This window comes from Zalophus californianus, chromosome 3 (genome assembly GCF_009762305.2).
Source record: "Zalophus californianus isolate mZalCal1 chromosome 3, mZalCal1.pri.v2, whole genome shotgun sequence".
Taxonomy (NCBI): Eukaryota; Metazoa; Chordata; class Mammalia; order Carnivora; family Otariidae; genus Zalophus; species Zalophus californianus.
In genome coordinates, this window is record NC_045597.1 from 137,699,531 (window position 1) to 137,725,623 (window position 26,093).

Genomic DNA, 26,093 nt, shown 5'->3' on the forward strand with positions numbered 1-26,093 from the left:
TGCTTAATTCAGCCTTGGACCATTTTATTCTGCTTCAGAACCATTCTGACAGTATGATGAGTTAGTGGCTTATGTAAAAAAGCAACCCCATGACTACATTTAAATATTGACTCGTACACCTGAAATTAATACAATAATGCACGTCAATTGTTCTTTAATAATAAAAATAAATACTGACTAGTTTGGGAATACCAAGCCACAAAGATTTGAGGTATAAGAACCACATGTGGTTTAGTTTGTAGGATACCCTCAGGAAGATAAATGGACAGAATTAAAAAAAAAAAAAAAAACAAAGCTCAATGGCCTCCCCACCTTTCCCCTGACCACCATTAAAAAAATAAAAAATAAAAAAATAAAATAAAACTAAACAATTAAACAGATCCCAGGCCGGGCGTTACTCTTGGCTTTTGGGAAGCAGTTGTGTCCTAGACAAGGCAAATAAGTAGTTGTCTGGGGACCGTGGCTAAGGTCAAGAATAAGCTGCTAGCATAACCTCCATGCAGGCCGACAGCACCTGCGGTCCCGAGCACCGCCTCCCCCGGTCTCCATGGTTATCTTCCTCCAGGAAAGCTTCTCCAACTTGACCCTCTGCCATCGATGCCTTGCCTACCCTCGACCTGGCCCACTCAGCCTCTCAGCCAATCTGCTTCAGCCAAAAATAGTGAATTGCTTTCTAGAAATAAAAATATTTTCTATGATCTTTTTATCAGCTTAGCCTATCTGTGTGTCTCTGACTACATGGCTAACTAGTGAGCAGGGCCATGCTAGGCCATCATGTCACAGCAGTCATTCCACCACCACAGACAAAACTCTCCGCTCTCCCGGAGTTTTACACTCCTATCTGAATTGATGATACGATTTATCCTCCGTATTGTGCAGTGTGGGTGTTCATTTTGGCTGACTCCAATGTAAATGCACAGAGGTCCTTGTGGGGCGGGGAGGCATTTTGATTTGAGAACCATTTCCATACAAACATGAGGGTATGCTGCCAGGCCAGCCCATATAAGTCTATTTAATTCATAAGGTGACTAAACTGTATCTTCAGGTCCAAGTCTTCAAAGGAAAGGACTCAGAGATCGGGGGGTGGTGGCGCGAGGGGCTCATTACTCCGGGGTGCTCCGGCCTCTGCTTCTATTCCCTTCCCCTTGGCGGCCCTGCGATTTCCCTTGACCCCACACAGGACCCTGAGCGGCTCCTATCCCAAGGTCATAATTCCCTTCCCCAGGATAAGATGATCTCACCAACACGGAAGGAGGAAATCAGGTTGTTTTGAAAGAAAGAGTAGTTGTTAACCCAAATGATGTTGAATTAGTGGACTTTGTATTGAGATAAAAGAATACACTGGGCTGGAGGGAGAGACTATAGCAGAGTCCCATTGTCTGGGGATAACTTCCTTAAGTTTCTCCTATGGTTTACAGTTTCCTTCCTTCACTTCAGTATATCTTTTTCCTTATTAAAGTCATACGTGGAAATGTTTAGAAAATATAAATAGTTTTTTAAATGACCCATTAGTACTCAGAGAAAACCAGTTAGCATTTTGGAATTTCCTTCCAGTCTTTTCTTCTTCTCTGTGTAGGTATCTAAAATGGGATCATATGGTATATATGCAGTTTTATTTCTTTTTTTTTTTACATTTCCTCATATTGTTAAATATTCTCCTAATGCAATTTTAAGAGTTGAATATTTCATTTTATGTGTGGTCTATTACCCACGTAACTATTTTTCATTGTTAAACATTTAAACTGCATCCAATTTCAGTATTACAAATCCTACCACGTTAATAGACTTGTATCTAAAGATCTGTGGTCATTTCAGATTATTTCCTCCGGATACATATACTAGAGTATAATTACTAGGATGGAAGATATGAAGTTTATTCTTCCAGTGATCTTGATACATATTGTTAAAGTATTTCCTCAAAGTGGTAGCATTTCTTCTCTCATTAGTACCTACTTCATTTCTTTTCAACATTTGCTATTATTATCACTTTTCAAAATCTTTGCCAATTTGATAGATGAAAATTGTATGTATGGACAGTTTTGATTTTCATTTCTTTTATTATTAGTGAGCCTGGCTCAGAGTGCTTCATATATTTACTGTCTTCTCCATTATTACTATACCCTTCTTCACTGATTGGCTATTATCTGGATTTTTTTGATCACAAGATTTTAGTCTTCTCCTTATTTCTTCCACTTCTGAACCTAAAGATTACTCAACTCTCCATGACTTTTCATAGACAAAATAAAAATCTGTAATCCTTGGGGGACAGGATGGATAAGCAGTGATTATTTCTGTGCACTGATAAAGCAAATTTCATAAATCAAGGACGGCCTCTGTTCCCGACGGATACACACTTACAAAAGAATTCTTTGAGAAGGCAACAGTGGCTAAGTTTTCACGGCCTGCGAGAATTTTCACCACTTCAAGAAATGTCTCCATCCCACGTCAGAAGCAGTGTGCATGACGTCTGGGCCCATCTTACTGGAGTTCTTCCTGCCTCAAAGGCAGAAGTAGGAATGCCCTGATGGTTATTATACACGTGCACCCATGTGTGAACCTCTAAAGTCTGAGTACAGAAAACAATCCTCAGGACCCTGAGTCGCCTCATTCCATCTTTCACGAGACTAAAGTTCCTAAGAACTAAGGAGTAATGTAGGCTGACCCAATGAGTCTCTAAGCTTCCTTTATCTTCACTGTCTTCACTAACCATTAAGCAAATATTTTGGAAGAAGTAAAATCTAATATAGAATTTTTTTTCAATGATTAAAAACTTGGTGACAAAAACAACTTCTGAGCAGAGGTCATTCAAAGTAACTACCGTTCTCGATTTCATGATTCACCTGAGGACCCGGGCTCACCTGACCTCCTCTGGCCTCCTTCCCATTGGGTCTTCCCAAGTCAAAGGCTCTTCCTCACTTCCTACAGTTCCCTCTCCTGGACTTGGAAGATGGTTGATGCATCTAAGTGAGAAAGGCAGCCACTCCGGGGTAACATGCCTGGAGCATACTAACCACTCAACAATGTCAGCTATCATTACTATTACTAAATGAGCTAAACTTGTCCTCTGTTAGTGCTACTTGGTAAAGGAGGAAACAGAGCAGGTAGAGTGGCTTTTTGTTTACAGAGGGATAATTCAATGCAATGTGAGAATGAAGAATTTACCCTGTTTGACAATTGAGAAAAATTGAGAACTAGTAATTTCAGAGTCTCTGTTTTATATCATTGTACAACTCGTTTTCAAATCTACTTAGGACAAATTTCAAAAACCTGGCTTTGGTCCACTCAATTTGTGCTGGTCCCATTCTCATTCACGAGTACCTCTGCATTTCTGTGCAATTCCAAATATCACCAGATTCTATGAACACAAATTCAGAAAAAACGCCCCAGAAACTTCCTAAAAATAGTTTCTCCTAAAGGTTAAGGAGAAATAGAAATTAGTAAATAGATTTTATGCTCACTGCTTTGTTTTCATTCACCTGGAGAGGGTTGTTGTCAATCCGTTGGCTCACTGCCAATGGATATCCCAGGAGGAGGGTGGGAAGCCACTTATCTCAAAATCCTTCACTGCAGAGAGCAGGACTTTTCTTCAGGGCACTAAGAAGATGCCCAAGAGCCCTTTGGGGTGGTCTCACTCAACCGGGGAATGGAAGGCAGAGCTTATTTTCACGGCTGCTTTATTCTAGTGGTTAAGGAGCAAACAGAACAGTAATGGTCTGTGAATGTTTTCAGAGGTGGCACATAATGAACCAAGAGAAAACAGGCCTTGAAGCAAGATCTGATTTCTCTGAGCAAGTGAGAAAACCACGATTCCTATCATTATGCCCAAGTTCAGTCACTGCAAGATGATGGCACTCTGATGTGAAAGGTAGTCGTGCCAAGAGCCAAGGTTTCAGCAAAACTGAATACCACACAGAAAACACTCTGAGTATCCAACTCTTGCCGGCAGGGAATTCACGGAAAACCAGTATGAAGATGACCGACGTGAAAGTTCATTAAAATACAAAGGCTTCTGTACACGGAACTTTCTATCCATCCAAGACTACTACCTGGTGCAAAATGCTCTGTGGAGGCACATCTCTAATATTCTCCACTAGCGGTGTCTACTGAATTCTCTTCAACCTCTGACTGTACAAATGTGGAGATAAGGTTTTCTTCTTTTGCTTTCTCCCCTCTCATATCTTGAAAATATAGATGAGAGTCTCTAAAAAGGCTGAGAGATACAAAAAAGATAAAGTATCTCAAAATCTTTAAAGGCATAAGCTACACGTAAAAGTTTAATCAATGGAGAACAAGAGCGATACGTGCTACTCTGGATTGACTGAAGATTACCATCTGTGACACATGTAGCATCAGTTTTAAAAATTCAGCTTTTCAGGGGTGCCTGGCCAGCTCAGTTGGTGGAACATGTAATTCTTGATCTCAGGGTTGTAGGTTCGAATGTAGAGATTACTTAAAATAAAGTCTTGAAAAAAATTAAAAATTAAAATGCAGCTTTTTTTTAAAAAAGATTTTTATTTATTTATTTGAGAGAGAGAGAGTGAGAGACAGAGAGCACGAGAGGGAAGAGGGTCAGAGGTAGAAGCAGACTCCCTGCTGAGCAGGGAGCCTGATGTGGGACTCGATCCTGGGACTCCAGGAACTCCAGGATCATGACCTGAGCCGAAGGCAGTCGCTTAACCAACTGAGCCACCCAGGCGCCCTAAAATGCAGCTTTAAAAAAAAGTTTTAAATTATAGTATGACTCTATTCTAAAATGCTCAAAGACAGTGTACACTATATTAACTCCGGGAAGTAACTGGTACTCATTACCGCATTGCTAGAATTTGGTCTTTTACCAAAATAAAGTCCATGAAAAAAAAAAAAAAAGAGGGCGGGGGGGGCGGCGAGCCTGGATGGCTCAGTAGTTAAGCATCTGACTTTTGATTTAATATCTTATGGGTCATGAGATCAAGCCCATGGGGCTCTACGCTCAGTGGGAAGTCTGCTTGAGGATTCTCTTCCCCTCTGCCCCTCTCCCCAATTCTGCCCCCCCTTCCCTGCTTGCACTCGCATGCTCTCTCTCAAACAAATAAATCTTAAAAAAAAAAATCCATGGGGCGCCTGGGTGGCTCAGTTGGTTAAGCGATTGCCTTCGGCTCAGGTCATGATCCTGGAGTCCCGGGATCGAGTCCCGCATCGGGCTCCCTGCTCGGCGGGGAGTCTGCTTCTCCCTCTGACCCTCCCCCCCCTCATGCTCTCTCTCTCTCAAGTAAATAAATAAATCTTTAAAAAAAAAATCCATGAAAGACTAAGTCAACTCAGTGGTTATTTTCCTTAAATGTAACTCCTCCTCCTACTCCCCCAAAAGCAAGTGTACTTTTAAAAAACATAAAATCAGAATTTAATAAAAGTCAAACCACTTTTTTAAAGCATAAATCTGGGAATATAAAAATCACTGTAAACTTAGTAAGGTTATTAAAAAGGTTATATATTTTAATTCTCTACTTTTATTTTCTTCAACATAAATATAAAAGTACTTAAAGGTTTAGGATTTACTTTTGAGATACTATAAAATATTACTATCTTCATGATAAAAGAAATTTATGAATTTATGGAAAAGGGAATAATATTTATAAAACATGCTGGTGAAAGCACTGTGTATGTTTTGTATATCAACATTCAAAGGTCATTCATTAATAAAAATATTGAAAGTCTAATAAAAGGAAAGTTAAGAATGGCTTTACACAAACTTGCATTTTCCAAAATTTGTCAGGACCACAGAATCTGGAAGTATCAAAGATTAAGTAGAAACCCACATTTAGAAGAGTTCCATGGAATTCTCAGAAAGAGAGAGCAGCCAAAGGGTCATCTGAAGACATTCTTTTAGCCTAAACTTTGAGAATCATTCAAATGGGGGAGCCAGTGGCTGATATTAACAAAGTGAAGCTTCCTACTAGTAAGCTCAGATGCCCGCCCACCCTCTCTGCCAAACTTAGCAGATGAGAAGTCGTTTCATGAAGTCATGCGCAAACATGAAATTCGCTAGTAAAGGTTTGCTGCCATCCCCTCAGTCATTGCTTTGCTTGCTTAGGCTCGTAGCCAGCAGGAATATCTCCCTCTGCAAAACTATTTCAAAGTAATGACTTGGAGGAAGTGGTGTGCTGATACCACGAAAAAAAAAATCCCTCAAACACAAAGATAGTTCAAAAAGCATCTGTATAAGGCTCAGAGGAAACAAACAGCTCAGCTAATTTCAACTCAAAATAAACCCAAGAGACCAGTTTACCTTGGCCATAGCTGCACACACATGCCGGAAAACTGAAGGTTGGCGATTATCTAGTGATTTTGTTTTGTCCCAAAGGGGATGAAAGGGCAGGGTTATCCATCCTGGGGTCAGATGGAATTACAGAAGATACCCCACTCCACAATGCTTCAGACACAGAATGACACGTTTATAAAAGGATTTTGCACCGCTTTCTCAATGAGACAGAGGGACCCTGGACCTCGGCTGGCATGACAAGTCTGATGTCCCTTCCTGAAGCCACCGGTAGATCAGAAGCTAATTCTGGGCCTCTAACATGGGTTTCTTTGCAGAACTAAGAGAGGAGGACATCTTGGGCTACATTGGGCTGAAATTCATCTACAATCTTCAAAAATGACCAATATTGAATTTGCAACTTTTGGGCATTTAAAAATATTCCTCAAATTAAGTGGACACACCATCAACAAAGATCACATTATATTTGGTTTTGAAAACCATTTGGAGTTTTCTGTAAAGGCAGCTGCTTTTCCAAGAGAATAGGTGATGACGGCTACTCAAATCTTAAAAAGATCCTTATTTTATTCTCAAATAACTTTAGTTGAGAAGATCACTAGATGCATCAGAAGTCTTAAATTGTTTTTTCAGTCCTGTTTTGTATTGCTATTTGAACATCTTTATTGCTAATTGGTTTAGGAAGCCCCCAAAAGCCCTTTGGTTTTTGATCACTCAAGGAAATTCGCCTCACAGCAGAACACCTACTTATGTTATTTCATTTCCATTTTTTGTGAGGGGGAGAAGACAGGAAAGGGTGATGATCTTTAATATCAGAACTGTGAGTTGTTGACCTTCAACTGGGTCCTGAGATTTATAGTTCAAAACATTCAGTACCCAGATCACATGTGGTGACAATTAAAATATTTTAAATGATGCTTTTCCGTCTTCAAGTGTTGGCCATCATATTCAAGCTGGGCACAGGAAGCAGAGATCCTGTCTCAGCTCAGAGGCCGGCCCACAAGGGCAGCTCCAAGACCTGCCGTTTTTGCCACTGTCTCTTTAGGTGGTGCCCCAGTCAGCAGTCCTCTGCAGCTCATAAAACCCAACATAACCTTTTGGGCTGCTCTGGAAAAAACACATTGGGTAATGAGGGATAGAATGCTTTCTGTTCCATGTTTCCAGTGTTATTTTCTGGCCCAAAGAAATACCAAATCATAGGCATCTAGAAACGAGAGATGGCCCCGTAAGAACAAGGATCCTACACAGTGTGTGAGCACTGACACCCCCCCCACCCAAGGGTTCATCTTCCTGTTTCCGGCTGAGTGCTTCACCAGAGCTATATAGGCCTTGGAGCAAACAGCCATTTCTGCCAGACTTGACTCAACTCAAGCGCTAGGGTGGGTCTTAAAGCAAAAGTAAAAGTGCCTAGAACGATCCTTAGCACATAGTAACGGCACAATAAACTTTACCTATTATTATTGCTCCAGGAAGTGAAATGTCATTGTTCCGATCACCCTGAAGACACGGGCAGGGGTGAAGAGATGCAGATCCGTGGCAGTGACGGTGAAAGAAATATGGTCTCTGAGAACATGCACCATGTGACGGCCATGTCCTCCATATGAGCTTTCCCAAAGGGATCATTCAGCTACAGAAAATAATTAGAAGGCCCACTGGCATTTCTATGTGCAGTTTATATACCATCTTAGGTTTGCTGGTCCATGGCATGGAAAGGCTCGAATGAGACACCACGAAGTAGACAAGGCGCCACATGAGGTGCTACGGAGGTGGAAGGGTCGTGGCCTAGAAAGACAGAGGTTCCAGTATGGCCTCTAAGGTTTCACCTCATTTTCACATTGCTTAGTCACATGATGTCCTTTGTGGCTCCGAACAGTAACCAACGGCCCTTAGAAAATGAATCGGATGGCAGGTGGAAAATGCCAAAAGTCATCTTGTCTCTCCAAAAGTGTTACGTTGCTTTTGCTTTTATTTTGCTTTTTTACCCTTTCTTTGTTCTCTGAGTCCTCTTTGCAGAATAATTTAAAATTCCATGATCACAAGAGCTTCCTTTGTGCCTACATTTCCCTTCTGAGATCAGCTGCAGCTGAACCCACCCCAGCCAAGGCCGACTGGACAAGGGCAGGCCCCTGGCCCAGGAGAGGCCAGTCTTCCTGCTGGAGAGCACACTGAGCTGGCCACACACGCCAAAGTCTGTTCAGACGAGGCAGTCAGGTTCCTCGTCATCTCAGAAGTATGAACTGGAAATCGTGGGGACAGGCAGTCATGCAGTCACACCAGAGAAATGAGACGAGACAGGAACAGCTGGGCCAGTTAATTGGGGGACATGAGAGAGGAGATGACCCATCTTCTGGGCCTGAGGGCACATCGTGGTTTTCCAGGTACCTAAGCTGCACTGTAGAGTTCAATAATGCTACGGTACCAATGCTAACCATAACAACAAGAACAGCTAACATTTATTGTGCCCTTACTACGTGCTTAGGATCGTTTTAGGCACTTTTACAAGTATTAACTCATTCAATTTTCACAATAACTCTATTACATAGATGATGATGATGCTGCTGCTGATGATGATGATGACACTGTAGGTTTGGAAAGATGACAAGATGTGACACCTGGTGTCTGGGAGCACCATCTTGCAAGTGCTATAGACGTAAATATAAAAAATATAAACAGAGAAGTAGCTCGACCAAGGCTACACAGCTCGTAAGTGGCAGAGACACAACTGGAACTCAAATGGCTTGGCTCCAGAGCCCAGGCTTCTAACCAGTGTGCGCCTGCATGTGGCGCAGTCCCGGGTTTCCTGTGCTCTTTACTGCCCATCCTTACGATAAAGACCCGCTATTAAGGAGGTCTGACAGGGGGTCTATTTTTTGCTCTCCTACTGTCTCACAATTAGCATTTTTCTTGGCTCCACTCATTATGAATCTTAGTAACTTAAGTATATATTTATTAATTCAAGAACTATGTAATGCTTACTGTGTGCCAGGAACTACTACGAGCTTTGGAAGCAAAAGAATCAGCCCGATCCTAGCTCTCAGGAACCTTAGTACTTCAGAGAGAAAGACTGGTTCTGCACACAGCCCCGTACCAGAGAGTGCTGCCAGTATTTACACTCTAAGGTCATACTTCCATGACCTCATGCATAATACATACTATTTACCATCTTTTTACACACTGTGTCCTATTTTTGCCTAATAATATATTGTATCCTAATATATTGTATCATTGTTAAAATAATGCCTAAAAAGCACGTTTTAAAAAAATCACCAGAACAATGACAGACATGGTAAAGATGGCTTCTTTGAAGGTCTTCCTTCCTAGGACTCTGCGTCTGAGTCAGCCTAAGGGGTGGCAGCAAGTTGTGCTCACACTGGCTGGAAACAGCTCTGGCCAATTATCTACCTACAGGCAGTACTGCAGGGTTCCCCCCAGCCTGAAGGCGTCTCAGAGACATGAACCATGGCCTCTTCCTCCATTCTACCATATTTCACTGTTGGCAACTTGTTCACGGCATGGATCCTCATTCCCGCCACACAGGTATTATTTACGTCTATAGCACTTGCAAGATGGTGCTCCCAGACACCAGGTGTCACATCTTGTCATCTTTCCAAACCTACAGCACCAGCACCCTGCTTTGCGTCTGACAGGCTTTTAATACGTTTTAAATGATTGTTTTATGACTGTATTACAAAAGTACCAGTCTATTGTGGGAAATGGTGAACTCAAGTCTAAAGAAGATAAATTACCTATAATCCTACTAGGTAGAAATACATATTATTAACTTTTTGGAATATTTCCTTCTAGTCGTGATACATATAGAATGTTTTAAAATTAGGAATATGATGTATGTAGTTTTGAATCCAGTTTTGGTGATCCTTTCATGCCACGAAATACTCTTTGAAAACATGGTCTGCATGATAGCCTATACCAAAATTTATTGAACATTCTCCTGTTGCCGGTCATTTAGATATCCCTCACTTTACTTTTATAAATGTGCTAATATCAGTGTGTTCAACTAGGATTATGCAATAGAAAAATTATAGAGAAAGAAGTACTAGATCAGGGTTTGAACAATTTAAACTCTCTTGACACACAGTGCAAATGGTCCACAGGGAAGGCTTCTACTCCCTTTGGCATCAAGAAAGAAAGCCCCTTTCACCATACTCTTGCCAACAATGAATATTATATTTTAGGAAATCTTTATTTTATTTTTTAAAAGATTTTATGTATGTATTTGACACACAGAGAGAGAGCAAGCACAAGTAAGGGGAGCGGGACAGGGAGAAGTAGGCTTCCTGTTCATCGTGGAGCCCGATGCGGGACTCGATCCTGGGACTCCAGGATCATGACCTGAGCCGAAGGCAGACACTTAACCAACTGAGCCACCCAGGCGCCCCGAAGGCATACTCTTAACCGACTGAACCACCCAGGCACCCCTAGTTCTAGAACGTCTTTATCGGGGCACCTGGGTAGTGCATTCAGTTAAGCTTCTGACTCTTGGTCTCAGCTCACGTTGTGATCTCAGGGTCATGAGACTGAGCCCCACGTCGGGCTCCGCACTCAGCGTGGAATCTGTTTGAGTTCCTCTCTCCTTCTCCCTCTTCTCCCTCCTGTTCATGCTCTCTCTCTCTCTCTCTCAAATAAATAAATACATCTTAAAAAAAAAGAAAATCTGTATGTTAATTTGGTTTCTTCAGTGGGTCAGAACAGAGCGTATATTTAAACTGTGTGTTCCTCAGCAAAATTTCACATGGGCCACTTACAAACAAGAGCAAAACAAGCCTATCATCCACAGTCCCCAACTTCAAGCCCTTGAAACCTTAAAATATCTCATAATTTTAGAAATGGAAAGTAGTTTAGAGATCACTGAGCAAACTGTTTCAGTTTATCAATAAGGTAACCAAACCTCAGAGAGGTTAAGTGACCCGGGTAATGTGTTCGACTCTGAACTAGAACTAGTTGTCTTGACCCATAAATCGTTTCTTTAGAATGGGCTGATGGCCTAATGGAAGCAACAAATCATTGTTATCAGAGTGAAAAAACACAGGGAAAAATAGCATAAGAACACATTTGGAAAAGAAACCATTATTAGTGTTCTAGATTCTGTTTTATCTTCATGACACAAGTGAGAATAAACTGTTTTATAGACAGGCAAAAACTCACATGTGAGTACTGCTCTATTCTTAAGATCCCCGCTCCAATCTAGAACAGATATTTTCTTCTGGAACCATTAAAATACTCAGCGTCGATCGATTACCCTCCCATCCAGCTGGCATTCACTGAGACTATACCGTGGCCGGGCACGGTGCCGGGTGCTGGGGGAGCAGGGGGAAGAGAACCAAGGAGAGAAATGCGGGATTCCTTCTGGGGGTGGGGGGTGGGGGGGCAGGAAGGCGTGTGAACAAATCCTAATGCACGTGACTGGGTGGGGGAGGGACGCACAAGGTGCGGTGGCAGGGGCAGAGCCATGGACGTGGAGGACTTCACACAGGAGCGGACGCATGACTGTGCCTGAGCCTGAAAGCAGTCGACTGGGCAGAGTGGGGAGGATGGCATCGCAGGCGGTGAGAGAGCAAGGCTGCGCATCAGATGGGGCTGAAACATGGTGGCCGCACGCCTCATGGAAGCCCCGTGCTCCTATAAGCAGACCGATGGTCACTGGATGTTTTTTAGGCTGGCTTTTATTCTGACTGGTTAGCACTTGTGCCCACGAGCTGTTAGATATTTTCAATATCAGCCCTGCCTCTAAGGATGCTATTATCTTCACTTAAATTTTCCAGAGGTTATAGAGCTGATAAGTTTGGGTTTTGAGCTTTTGACTAGCAACATCACAAGGCAGAAACAACTATAATGCCTAGCATGGGGCCCTCCTAAGAGGTGTTGTATTTCTTGCCAACTGCTTAATTTTCAGTTATGAACCATTTGAAAAGTCTGATGACTTTAAGAACTGGTAGATTGGGATGCATGGCATTAATATGGCTAAAACAGATGTATTATAAATTAATATATGTGCTTGTTTATTAATTCAACAGTAAGATCTAGTGGCCAGTCTAATAACTACTATAATTTTGAAATAATAATGAGGGTAAAGAATATTTGGAGATATCTGATATTAAACTGTACAGAAGTTATTTCTTCTTTTTGAATTGAATGGTATGTGAGGTATAACTGTATAAATTTAAGGTGTACAATATGCTAATTTATATATTGTAATATGACTACTATTATAGCAATTATTAGTACTTCTATCAGATTACATAATCACCCTTTCTTTTTAGTAGTTGGAATAATTAAGTTATAGTCTCTTAGCAAGTTTGATCATTATAATACATTATTGTTGTCTACATTCACCATACAGTGTATTAGATCTCTAGGACTATTTACAAGTCTTAGTGTAAGTTATCTATTCTTATGCAACAAGTTACCCCAGAACTAAGTAATTTAAACCAACAGATATATTATATCACAGTATCTGTGGGTCAGGAATCTGGGCATAGCTTAGCTGAGTATCTCTGGCTCAAGGTCTATCACAAGACTGCAATTAAGGTGGCAACTGGGGCTGTGTTCTCATCTCAAGGTTCAACTAGGGGAGAATCTGTTTCTAGGCTTACTTATGTGTTGGCAAGTGTAGGTTCCTTCCTGGCTATTGGTCAAAGGCCTCCCTCAGGTCCTTGCCATGTGGGTCCCTCTATAGGGCAGCTCATCACATGGCAGTTAGCTTCCCTCAGAATAAACAAAAGAGTGCCAGAAAGCCCCCAAGATGGACACCAGTCTTTTTATAACTAAATCTCAGAAGGGACATCTTATCCTCTCTGCTGCATCTTGTTCAGTATAAAGGAATCACTAAAACTAGCCCACATTTAAAGGGAGGGATTTAAATATGAGTGTGAATTTCAGGGGGTGGGGATCATTGGGGGCCATCTTGGAAGCAGCCCACCACCTAATGACATAAAGTATCTATGACTTTTGTTGGTGATGATACCTCAAGTGCTGCTAATACTATTGCAGTTTGTGGGCTACATTCACAATTGAAGGAAATGCAAAATTTCGGTTAGAGGTTCATGAAAATAAAAATGTGCTATTTTCCCCATCCAACTCACAGACTTTAGGTTAAAAACTCCCGTGATAAAGGATGCAGCATATCTTGCACCATCTAAAAGCCAGTTTGATGCTCTGTAGATGGGCACAAGGATTCCTCACATACCCCTGGAATCCCCCATGTGTGGGCATTTACTGTGTTTACAAAAGATTCCATTTTTGTTTGTTTGTTTTTAAACCATGAGGTACTGTTAGTCCAGCTCAGAAATAAATTGACTTTAAAAACCATTCCCACAGCTGCAAAAGGCAAGTGTTTGGCTTAGTGGAGCCTGGCTTATAATGAACCTTTCACCTCCTCTGGGCAGGTGGTCACCAAATGATCTATGGGAACAAACAAGCCATGTTTTGAAGTGATAACCACTTTTCCAATGATAGGTAGGACTGGAGTAGAAGGCAAGTAGAGGGAGATACTGTGTTCCTGTAAAATTCAATCTTCTTAAACTTGGGCCCTCTGAAAACATGAATCAAAATTATGTTTCCAGGCCTACTTTCTTGACCTCTGCTTATTATTACCTTTCCATCCATAAACCACTTAGGGATTTTCCTTTTAGATAGTGAAGAATAGCCTGGATGCTATCAACAGGTCCATATCAGAGAAGCAATGACCATGGGACACAATCATAGGCTTAAATTTTGCCCTCTTGGACCCCAAATGAAATTTGGCATCACCTACTCAATGAAATGCCTTCAGTGTTCCATTTTATTGGGGGTGGGACATGGGTTATATTCAAAATATCCAACAACCAATAAGACACAGTCATTAACCAATCGATGTCTCCTAGTCCTGGGGCACCCCATGCTGTGCTAGACACTAACCCTTAGTTGTTGAATTACGAGACACATCTTGCGGGTCCAGGGGTGCACTCAGTTGTCTGAGGTTGGTGATGATTCACCAACTGGTGTTGGAGCTTCTCAGTATTTTAGTAACCAGCATGGCTGTACCAGTGCAAACAGACTGGATATCAACCGCGGAGGTGGGAGCTCCTCCTCCCCAAGTCCCCGTAGAGGGTTACTGGTGTGGGAGCTGACTCTGTCACCCTTCAGTACTCCATGTGGCCTGTACTGTGGGGATAGAGCCCAGCCTCCTTCCTGAGCCTTGAGCTGAGGTATTGGAGGCTCTTGGAATCCTGCACTCAGGTCTCCTCAAGGCTGGCTATAGTCTCCTGGCTCTCAAGCACCTTCCAGGGGCAGCCTTGGGGCAGCTGCTGCCAGCGGGCACCAACAGACTTTTATGCAAAACACAGTTGGGTGTTTCCCTGTGGGTTTGATGGAGGAGCATGTTCTCTGTCTATAGGTGTCATACCACCCAAGAAGCCCCACCACTGGATGGGGTATAGGACAAAAGAGACTTTTTTCATGTATCCTCTCCTTTCAAGAATAGGTTTAGCAAGTACCTGAAATGCCTGAATGGAGACCCGTTTTACGTACATCCAAAAGAGGTCATTCTTCATCGTCTCTTGGTCTACATTATTTTACTAAAATGGTCTGGTTGGTTTTACTTAGCTCCATGCTTCTGGAAGGCAGATTAGGAGAGGCTTTGGACACAGTCCTGGGTCTAAATTCCAGCTCTGTGGGCAGCAGACCAGTGACTTCCCTCTCTGAGGCAAAGTGCGCCTCATACAGTGCCTGCCTCATAGGCTGGTCAAGGGACAAACGAGATGAAGACATGTTTGATAGATGCTCTTCTTATACACTGAGCCCAAGATCGAGAAGAAAAACTTTTAATCTCTGTTTGGGATAGGAACTGCTGGTGTTATTCCAGTTTACCAACTTAGGTATTTCTACAATAGATCCTTTCTGTTCACTCAAGCTGACTAAAAAGCAGACAAAAAGTGAATTTAGAGGTCAAAATATAAGCTCTGCACAGACTTTGAGCCAACTCTTAAGAACTCAGAATTCTCCCTATTGAATGCAGATAACAAACCTCCTTTCCCCAGGGAAATAGCTAGCAGAGATTAATTCATTAATATTTACATTTAAGATGATTTATTTGAGAGAGAGAGAGAGGAGAGGCAGCGAGAGCACAAGCCAGAGGAGGGGTAGAGGGAGAGGGAGAAGCAGGCTCCCCGCTGAGCAGGGAGCCCGATGTAGGGCTCGATCCCAGGACCCTGAGATCATGACCCTAACTGAAGTCAGACACTTAACCAACTGAGCCACTCAGGCTAACTAGCTAATGTCTGTCTCAATTATAATAAATGCAATTTCAATTATCAAGATAATATTTACATCAACATTAAAAGATGAAAACAACCATAATATTTTCTCCAATTGCCCTGACATATATGCAAAGAAGAACTAGATACTGAGCATTTGAAAAAAATAAACATCGCTTTTGCCCACTTTGCTTTTTTTTCTTTAAAATAATTATGGAATCACTGGGGCTAAAGCAGTGAAAGGCAAGACCTAAAACAAAAATCTTGACCCTTCCACTCTTGTTTACGCAAGAAATCAATCAAGGAATAAGTCCTGAGGCAGAGTCCCATTCTGCATTTTCAATAGGAGTTTTAGAAGCTACAGATTCTGTGAGTACTGTGGAACCATTAAGACCATTAAGAAAGATGAATTCTTCTAGGATTCTAACTCTTATGTTTAGACATGTATATCCAACTGCCTACTTAACATCTCCATGTGATGTCTGTCTACCGGACAGCTCAGACCCAACAAATCCCAAACTAAACTCTGTACCTCTCCCTTACCTCCACCTGCTCTACTTACAGCCTTCCAGTTGGATGCCATTTCCATTCTTCCTTTGCTTCTTTGGAGTCTTCCTTGACTCCTCTCTAATGCTTATTATTGTTCAATCCAATAGTTCTCTTGTGTTTCTACCTTCTAAAGAACCAGACTCTAATTACTCCTCACCACAGCCTATGCTGCCACCCTGGTCCAAGGCGCCATCGGCTCTCACGGGGGGATGGCAACAGTCTCCTAACTGGTCTTACCTTCTACTCTTGCTCTCCCACAGTTTATCCTCAATATAGTAGCCTGGCTGTAAAGCCAGATCATCGCCTCTCTGTTGAAGTTCTCCCAAAGCTCCCTCCTATAAAGGCTACCAGGCCCTCAGGAATCTCACCTTCCCCTTGTCTCCTCCTCACTCTGTCCTCACCACACTGGCTCCTGTTTCTCCTTGAATATGTCAGGCATGCTCCTGCCTCAAGGCCCTTGTGCTTTCCCCCAGGTATCTACCTGCAGGGCCAATTCTCTCACCTTGGCCAAGTCTTCACTCAAGGACCACCTTCTCCTTGACAGCCACCCTAACCACCACACCTAGATCCACACGCTCCACTGCATTCCTGCTCCCCCTCACCCCGCTGTACTTCTTTTCCTACAGAACTCAGTACTTTATAACCTTGTAGTCCACCACATTACATACTATTTATTAAATTTATTGTTATTGCCCACATCCCCAACTAGAATGAAAGATCCACAGGGAAGATGCTCAATAATATTTCTGAATTAAAGGAAAATGCCCTCCCCACAAAAAGGGCAACCCCCCCCCCGCCGGAAACACCATAAAACAACCAGTATCCAAAAATGTCCAATAGGACCCACATATTATATATCATTTTCTTCTTTTTATAGTGATTATGGCTTTAGGAGGAGTGACAAAGAAGTAGGACCAACACTGAGGAGAGGCTGCTGTTTGCCGAGGAATGACCCTGAAGAGTGGCATTACAGGGGAGAGGGAGATCACCACACTCTGAGCACAGGGACTTTGTCATAGAAGTCCTAAAACCTCCCTTTTAGCTGGGAGCCACAGAGATCAGACTCAAAATGACTGGCCCACATTACAAATTCACAAGAGGCTTCTGGGCACACCAGAATTCACAAATACTGTCATTTCTTTCCAGTGGCCATGTCCACTCTCCAGAATATACCCTTCTGAAGTAGTAGTACTCAGGAAGCTGAATTAGTGTGCAGAAAGTGGTACAGGGATCTTGGAATCAGGGCTAAGGATGGGTAAGCCTCTTGAGGGCTCCTTAATTTGGGCCATGGTAAGCCCTGGTCTTCATCCAAACTTCACAACAGACAACCCCTCTCAATCCATATTCATGTCCACACAGTACAGGGACCCTCTTCCTGGCCAATCCTGGGAAACCACTGGGAAGTTTTCCTTTCCATATTTTGCTCTATGGTTCACTGCACACAAACTTTCTGCAGGTGGGATGGATTAGGTGCCCACTCATCTATACTCCCCGTGCTATAATACCTACATTATACTTACCTATATACTAGCTGTATTCTGTGCTGTTTTCCAGGAATTACACAAAGGCCATGTAGCTGGAGTTTGGGGAGTTCATAAGCCCCTTCGTTTCTTGATCTACTCTCACTTAGCATGAGTCTAGCCCTGTAGATGGTGTCCCAGATTCCCAGTCCTTGAGCCTCTCATCATTGCAGCTGGTGACCCACGCTGGAGTCAGGAGCCTTGGTCTATGCTCACTGCGCACACTAATTAGCTATTTTAACAAAGACAAGTCACCTCTAACCTTTCTGAGCCTCAGCTTCCAAATCGAAAAATGAGAAGACTGCACTCTTGAAGGTCCCTTCTATTTGGAAAAACCTAGGATTCTATTCCTTACCTACCTAAGTTTTTAAATAATGACAACAGCATCTGAAAGCCCCTTTTCCTAAACTTTTCCCAAGGCCAGATGTTCCTGGCACCGAATTAAGAGAAAAAAATAGTTTTTGAATAACTCAGCATTTTCGTCTTTCAGAGCAAATTATCCTCTGGCCTTTTCAATTCCTTTTCCCCTACTGCTACCTCCTTATGAATCCTTAAACGAAGTTTTTAAAAAGTAAACTATCGACTCTTCCTGATTTGTCAGGATTTATCTTGTAACAACATTCTTTTTTTTTTTTTCCCAAGTTATTATTGCCGTATACAACCTCTCCAACATTTTTATTCTGATGATTTATTGGGAACAAACCATCAGCCTTGATTTGTCCCTGCTTTGCAGGAGGGTTATTGACTGTTCTGGGGAAGAGGCACGGAAAGCTGAGACGGGACTGGAGGAGGCAGCATGCTGTCCAGGTGAGCGGCGGCCTGACCTTTCACAGGGCGATGGGCAAGGACTGGCAGGAGACGGAAGAGCAGAAGGGAGAGGAAATGCAGAGGGAAGGAGAGAAAGAGTGAAGGCACACGTTGGCTTTGAAAAGGTTTTAGGCGAAGCCCTGGTGGCAGTTCATCAAGAATGTTCATTTAGCGAAATGACTTCTGCAACTGGGACTTCGCTAAGGAGCCACACCGCAGTGAGAAGGCAGAGTTGGAACATGAGTCCCCTCCTTGAACAGCACCCCGTGCAGCCTTCTGCGCAGCAAGCTGGCCAGGGACTGTGCCTCCCCTCTACTGCTCCCACGCCCAGTGTTCAGGACTCAGGAGGCTCATGCTCCAGGTCTTTAAAGCCTTTGAGGAAGACCAAAGCTTCCTACAGCTGGCCTGGGAATCAAAGAAATCACCATTTAATAAATCAGTGATTTACAAACCATTAGCAAACTGTCCAAATGAATCTATATGCACAACCTCCTAGCCTAGAGTTAGCTGCATATTCCAAAGAACTGTACGTTCCAAGATATCATCTAATGACTTTTAGTTGAGAAAATACATGCCCTCAAGAATTTTTACCCTATTAAAAAAATATATATATATATTTGTATGTGTACATGCACATGTGTGTGCAAACATGTAAACTACTACTACAAAAAAAAAAACCTCTTTATTTTTAAGCCACACTAGGATTACAAAACAATACAATGAGTGAGCTTAAAATATGACATATTATTAAAATCCAGACACAAACAAAAGTAGAAAGGAAACCTAATTCATACCAGAAAATATCAAAACAGACCAGACTCTGGTAAGTATCTAGCTAGTTACTGTCAAAGCAGTAACTTTTATTTAGTATTGAGAAATTACAGTGTTAGTGATGTATGAATACCTCCTAGTGGAATTGGCATAGGCACGTAAGCCAGGAATAGGGGCCTCTCTCCAATTGTGCACCATATAAGGTTCCATTCAAGGACTCAACCTTGCCCAGTTTACTATTTTTGAGGAAAAGCCTTCTTTGTCCTTTCATAAACAAACAAATGCAACCATTCTTGTCATTTTCTTGTCTAAATGCCTTTTTGGTGGGGGCGCCTGGGTGGCTCAGTTGGTTAAGCCACTGCTTTCGGCTCAGGTCATGATCCTGGAGTCTCAGAATCGAGTCCCGCATCGGGCTCCCTGCTCAGCGGGGAGTCTGCTTCTCCCTCTGACCCTCCCCTCTCTCATGTGCTCTCTCTCTCTCTCTCATTCTCTCTCTCTCAAATAAATAAAGTCTTAAAAAAAAATAAATGCCTTTTTGGTGGGGAGGGAGACCCTAAGAGGCTTTTTTGGGGGAAAATAGCAAGAACTTTCTAACTAATGAAGAAAATGGAAGGAAATTGAAAGGGCAGAATGAGGGGCGCCTGGGTGGCTCAGTCGGTTGAGTGACCGACTCTTGGTTTTGGCTCAGGTCATGACCTCCGGGTATTGAGATCGCGTCCCTCCCCCCCACCCCTACGTCCCCACCCCCCCACCCCCAGGGCTCTGCACTTAGGGTGGATTATGCTTGAGATTCTCTCTACCCCCCTGCTCCTCCCCCTGCACGCATGTGCGCACTCTCTCAAATAAATAAATGAATAAATAAAATCCTTAAAAAAAAAAAAAAGAAAGAAAGAAAGGCAGAGTGAAAAATCCACCAAACATACAGGGCAATCCCTTCCTCGGAAATGTCAGAGGACACACGAGCACTAATGATATTTTATTTAGAAGACAGCAGCTCCAGCCAAAGAAGAACCACAGAGCACTGTGTCAGGCTGTCCATCACATCTTCCCAAGCATTTCCTTACAAAAAATCTGTAATCTAAACAAATAGCATGGCCATGCCTCCAGAACAGTCTTACTGCTCTTGTTCCTTTTCCAGCACAATAGCTCAAGTCCTCTTTGGGTCCTTAGTACTCAGAAGAAAAATATAACATTTTGTTTGAAGCATTCATGAAGGAAAATGATAACCAACTTGTAATCTGAGGTATCTTCAAGTCTGTCGGTTTGGAAGGAGGGTGGTATAAGAAGACATAATTACTGGATGATTCTCAGAAAGTGTGTTTATTCCCGCATGAAGTCTGGTGTTAGCCATCAGAATCGAGGAGAAGGCTTTTTCCTGAAGATTACGTAGCCAAAAAGTATCAATCCTGGAAGGAATAAACAGCACTCCCCCCTCTATCTCTTCTCTTCCCTTTCATTTCCTTCCTTCATCCTTGTCAGCTCTTAAAAACTGAACGGCTTATCAGCTGAAAATGACTGAGATTTTGTGAAGCATTTCAGAGTCAAGATAAAAATCATATTGTTGAAAAAAAAATCATATTATTGAAACTCATGGTCTTTTCCAAGGGTGTATATACCACAGGAGGTGACTGGCTCATAGAAGATGATGTGGACATTAGAACCTGCACATACAATACTTTAAAAATCTATGGTTCCCTGATAGCTATAATAGATAAAGAACTCCCACAACTCAACAACAAAAACCAAATAACCTCATTAAGAAAATGGACAAGGGGGGCGCCTGGGGGGCTCAGTCGTTAAGCCTCTGCCTTTGGCTCAGGTCATGGTCCCAGGGTCCTGGGATCGAGCCCCGCATCAGGCTCCCTGCTCAGCGGGGAGTCTGCTTCTCCCTCTCCCACTCCCCCTGATTGTGTTCCCTCTCCCACTGTGTCTCTCTCTCTCTTACATAAATAAATAAAATCTTAAAAAAAAAAAGAAAATGGACAAGAGACTTGAACAAACATTTCTCCAAAGAAGATATATAAATAGTCAACAAGCATAAAAAGATGCTCAACATCACTAATTATTAGGGGAATGCGAATCAAAACTATGGGATACGGGGCCCCTGGGTGGCTCAGTCAGGTGAGCATCTGCCTTTGGCTCAGGGGCTCAGGTCATGATCCCAGCCGGAGTCCTGGGATTGAGTCCCGCATCGGGCTCCAGGCTTAGCAGGGAGTCTACTTCTCCCTCTGACCCTTCCCCCTCTCATACTCTCTCTCTCAAATAAAGAAATGTTAAAAAAAATAAACTATGAGATATCATCTTACACCCACTAGGATGGCTGCTATGAAAAAACAAACCAGAAAATAACAAGTACCAACTAGGATGTGGAGAAAGTGGAACCCTCGTGCACTGCGGGTGGGAATGTAAAATGGTGTGGCTGCTATGGAAAATGGGGTGGCGATTGCATCAAAAAATTTAAAACACAATTACCATATGATCCCTCCATATCCCTTTTGGGTTATGTATACAAAAAACCTGAAAGCAGGGTCTCAAAGACATATTTCCACATCTAATTCACAGCAGCATAATTCACAACAGCCAGAGGTGGAAGCAGCCCGAATGCCATCCTACAGTTGAATGGATAAAGAAAATGTGGTCTATCCATGTAATAGAGTATCAGTCTCCGGAGGGAAGGACATTCTGACACCTGCTACAACACAGGGGAACCTTGATGGCATGACACTAAGTGAAATAAAGCAGTCACAAGAAGACAGATACTCTATGACTCCACTTATCCGAGGTACTCAGAGCAGTCAAACTCAGAAACAGAGGAGAAGGGTGGTTGCCAGGGGCTGGGGTGGGGGAGGCAAAGAAGGCGGAGTTGCCTAATGGGTACAGAGTTCCCATCTACTGAACTACATACACATTCAGTGGTTAAGATGGCAAATTTTATGTTATGTCTATTTCAACGCAATTAAAACAACAACTTGCAGCTCCCAGTATTTCCCAGTAGGACGGTGATGACGACTGTTAAGACTTCCTACGCATCCAGAAACATCTCTCTGAGAAGCCCAGAGAGCTGGGCCTCCAGACTTGGTGATGACGACTCAAAATGACCAATGATGAATCCAACTGTAAAAGCCGCACTCATCAAAGTTTCATGTTTTATTTTCTTTTTCCCTACTAGCATGCATGTGTTGTATATCTCCCCGCTGCATGCTTGTGAAGCTCCGACAACCCCCTGATTTGTGGAGGCCGCCTCTGAAGTGTCGCTCCGCTACCTGGGATTCCGGGCACGGCTCCACGTCCGGGTCTAGGAGAAGAGGACTCTGCAGAGTCAGCCTCCTTCCTCTTCCTTAGAGAATTCAGTAGCATGCCCACACAGTCCTCCTTCCCCCTAAAATTCACTATGTTCTCTCCAGAGAAGAGGTGACCGCTTACCTCTTTCTGCTCTTGGCCTTCAAACTGAACTCAGTGCAACTTGGCAGTGATTCCTGTCTAAAAATTACAAACTAGATTAATATTCAAGGTGCCCTCCACCATCCATCATGACTGACCCCCCTGTGCCATCCCATGTCCTTTGTTTTCCAGATATACTTCCAGGTTTAGAACCCCGAGGCGCCACAAAATAACAATCTACTTTATAAACCTTCTCTTGTATCTCAAACACAAAGGACCACAGTGAAGGTGGAAAGTTGGAGAAGGGGGTGAGAAATGGCCAGGGAGAGAACAGATGCCCCCAGAATAAATGGAAACAGTTTTTGGAAGGATGCATTAACAAAAGAGACATCAGATCCATCTGGAAAGTATTCTAACAAAATAAAAAAGCCCTTCTCTACTATGTGCAGCAGATTACAAAACTCCCTGAACAACAAAGCTCTATGACCAACTGAAAAAGCAAAACAAAACCGAAAGAAGAGCTCCTTCTAGGGATGGCCAGTCACCACGAACTTGGGAGCCTCTTTCTGGTGTCAGGGGCATGCCTGGTGCCACGTGCAAGAGCCCTTCCTGCTGCAGTGCCCCGCTGTGTACGTGCATGCGTGCGTGCGTGTCCTCCAGGTGGTGATCGGTGCGAAGGGCCCCAAACACCAATGAAGTCCAACCTCTCCTCCACCACGCCCCCCTCCCCCATGGAAATGCCGCTGCCTCTCTCGGGGCCAGTGCAGGGCTTCTGAAACCCCTGGGGCTGAGATCTCCAACTTGGAAGCCACCCTTACTCTGTCAGCTTCCCCTCCATTTTCTTGCACAACATGGTCATAAAAAATGGAAAAAATGTGGCCATCTGAGGACCTAATCAACAATGATTCTTCTCTTTCGTCACTGCCCTGGTTATTTTGCATTGCTGGGATATAAACAACACATGAGCCCACTAACCCCTCACCCCTTCGTCGTTTGTTCAGTGCAGACACTTCAAAGGATGCTGGGCGGGCATGATGAGAGGGCACAAGAAGGCCCCAATCCCAACCTGTCTTAATTACTCCCCCCACCACGTCTATCAACACTGGGACACCGGAACACAGCCACAGAAGAAATCTAGTGTGTTTTCAAAAACATCCAGAAAGAGATTCAGCCACCTCTCTGGCTGCCTGTTCCAGTGCTCGGTAACGGTCCAAGAATGTAGTAACCCTCTAACTCCCTCTAACTCAGATTTGAGACCTTCTCCTTTTTCATACAGGTCTGAAAGTAGCAGGCCATTGTGTAAAAACCTTTTATTGACTTGAAGTTCTTTATCAGACTGTCCCTCGCGGGCCCGAGGATGAATAACCTTGGAGCATTTAGCTCTTTCTGGGCTCTAATTTCCAACACTTTAACCATCCCTCTGGTTCTGCTCTAGACTCTTGAAATCTTCCTTCACACAGGAGGCACCGGCTGACGACCCAAGCTTTGAGTGATGGTCCCACCGCATGGCATCTTCAGGCCATGTGCCGCTGGAACCCCGGCCCCCACCCCACGCTTGGCCTACACCAGGGTGCAGGCGGGGGACTTCCTCATCTCACAATCAAGCTGCCCCCCACCCCTTCTTCTCTACTCCTGCTTTATGTTAGTAGAAGAAGGGAAGGGAAAAAAGGGAAGGAAGAAAGGAGAGGGCAGAAAAAATACAAATGGGAACTAAGAATTTATAAAAATATGAGAAATTATTTTAACAGGAAATACAAGCCAAAAGATTTGTTTTACCAGATGAAAAGTATATAAGAACAACAAACTTTTGCGTCTAGACCTGCAGCATATTTTCACACACAATGTTTCAGTGTTTCCTACCGCCCTTTGAAAGCCCGGCGAACGCCCGTGAACACAAGCTGATTTGTCCTGTTTCAGGTTTGTGCTAATAGGTAAACATGAGGGGAGGCTTAGCTGAATTCCAAGACATAAGTTATTTCATAAACATCTGAAGGTTTGTTTTCTAAAGGCAAAGAGGGAAGCAAGAGATTATGAGAATTTCATTTTCACAATAATGGCTCCGTGTTTGTTCCTCTAACAAAGTGTAGTTCCCAGCCATGCCCCGGCTCTCACATCCAAAGCCAGAGCCAATTTCTTCACATTAGAAAAAGAGACAGCTTCAGGAAAGAGAACCAGTTAGGTCTTTTAGAGTGGCTCTGAGAGATTTTTCAGGGGGGATAGAAAGCACTAACCTGTGTTGTTTTAATCCGCCGAAAACGACAAGTTCTCAAGTTCCCCTGCAATCTTCTAGCGGGTTTCCTGTAAATGTCGCATATGCATTATACTTCCTCACTGCACCGTCTCTGATGGCCTCCCTCAGCGGTCGGAGGCATGTGATAAGATCGTCTCGTTGCTTGCTTCACACTGGGGTAACCCTGCTTCTAAAGGAATCTTTGTCACCCCGAAGGGGTCCCCCAGCTTGTTTTAGGCATCCCTGGGACACAGGTAAAGAGACGATTGGCCTGGGAGAAAGGCAGGGAAGAATGAGGTCTGGACTCCTGGCACCTGGAACCCTGCAGGGGTCGGGGGGTAAGGGAGAGACAGGGACTCTGGAGCCCCAGGGTCCCCCGTCGTGGGGCTGGGGCAGCAGCTGAGAAGGGGCAGATTGCTCCCAGCACAGCCCCGGGTGCTCTGCTGTCATCTGGACAGGCCCCGGCACTGCCGCTCTCAGTCCTGCCCAGGAGAGACCGGCCCTGGGCCATGGCACTGCACCTAGGAGGTCCCCAGGCTCCTCTCTGGAGGGCACCACCACGGAGAAGCACACCCAGGACTCAGCTCACATTTCTGGATCCTGCAGTGACAAGAGCTACTCACTCTAAATTTCCCCGGCCAGTCTCAAGTTCACATCCAGTCTATTCAGTCCTGGTATCAGACCGTGTGTCCTCATTCTTGGTTCAGCAAACAAAGCCACGTACTCTCTGCCTTATTTAATCTGCCAGGTTAAATAACTGGCAGACATTCTTACCGACCCCCCCCCACCCCCGCCGCAATGGTCTCCAAAATATGCCAGGTTTTGGTTTCCCTGCGGGATGGTGGTGGTTTCTTGGAGGCATGCAAGCCCTGGCAGTGGGTGGCCTTGATGCTGGCCTGGCCAGAGCCCCGGTATGCCGCTCTGTGCCCGCCGCAGCAGGGAGACAAGAAGAGCTGAGGCAGGGTGCTGTTCCTAGCTTTCTTGTTCCTGCAGTCAGTGCCTTCCTCTCTCCTTTCACGATTCCGCTAGCTCTCTGGAGGTCCACACATAAGGAGTTTGCGGACGTAGGAAGCGGTGTGTGGGAGTAAAACCATGTCCTGGACCAAGGGGAATAGTCTGCAATTTGTACAACCTGACTCAGTGCAGAAACCCCAAAGTTGTTTGGCTACCCTAGCCTAATTCTTTTCTTAAAAATGCTTTTAGAAGGATTTTCTTTTTTGGTTGTTTTTTAGAAAGGTAATTGTAGACAATCTCACTGTTCCAAGTCTTGAAAATATTACCCTATAATTCCCCCATGAAGTTTTCCATGTGAGAACACCGAGTAAGGAAAG

At 43.6% G+C, this 26,093-nt stretch overlaps 1 protein-coding gene across 5 annotated transcripts in view; it reads right to left on the reverse strand.

Moving 5' to 3' along the window:
- WIPF1 (WAS/WASL interacting protein family member 1) overlaps positions 1-26,093 on the reverse strand; it is a 118,407-nt gene that overhangs the window by 51,409 nt on the left and 40,905 nt on the right. The window contains exon 1 of one of the 5 annotated variants that reach the window (XM_027589619.1): positions 24,764-24,882. The exons of 2 other annotated variants lie outside the window; for them this stretch is intronic. The gene's annotated coding sequence lies outside the window, so the exon portion shown is untranslated. Of the gene's footprint in view, positions 1-22,574; positions 22,598-24,763; positions 24,883-26,093 lie in introns of those variants that run through there. 2 more of the 5 variants (XM_027589617.1, XM_027589621.1) reach the window with 2 other exon arrangements.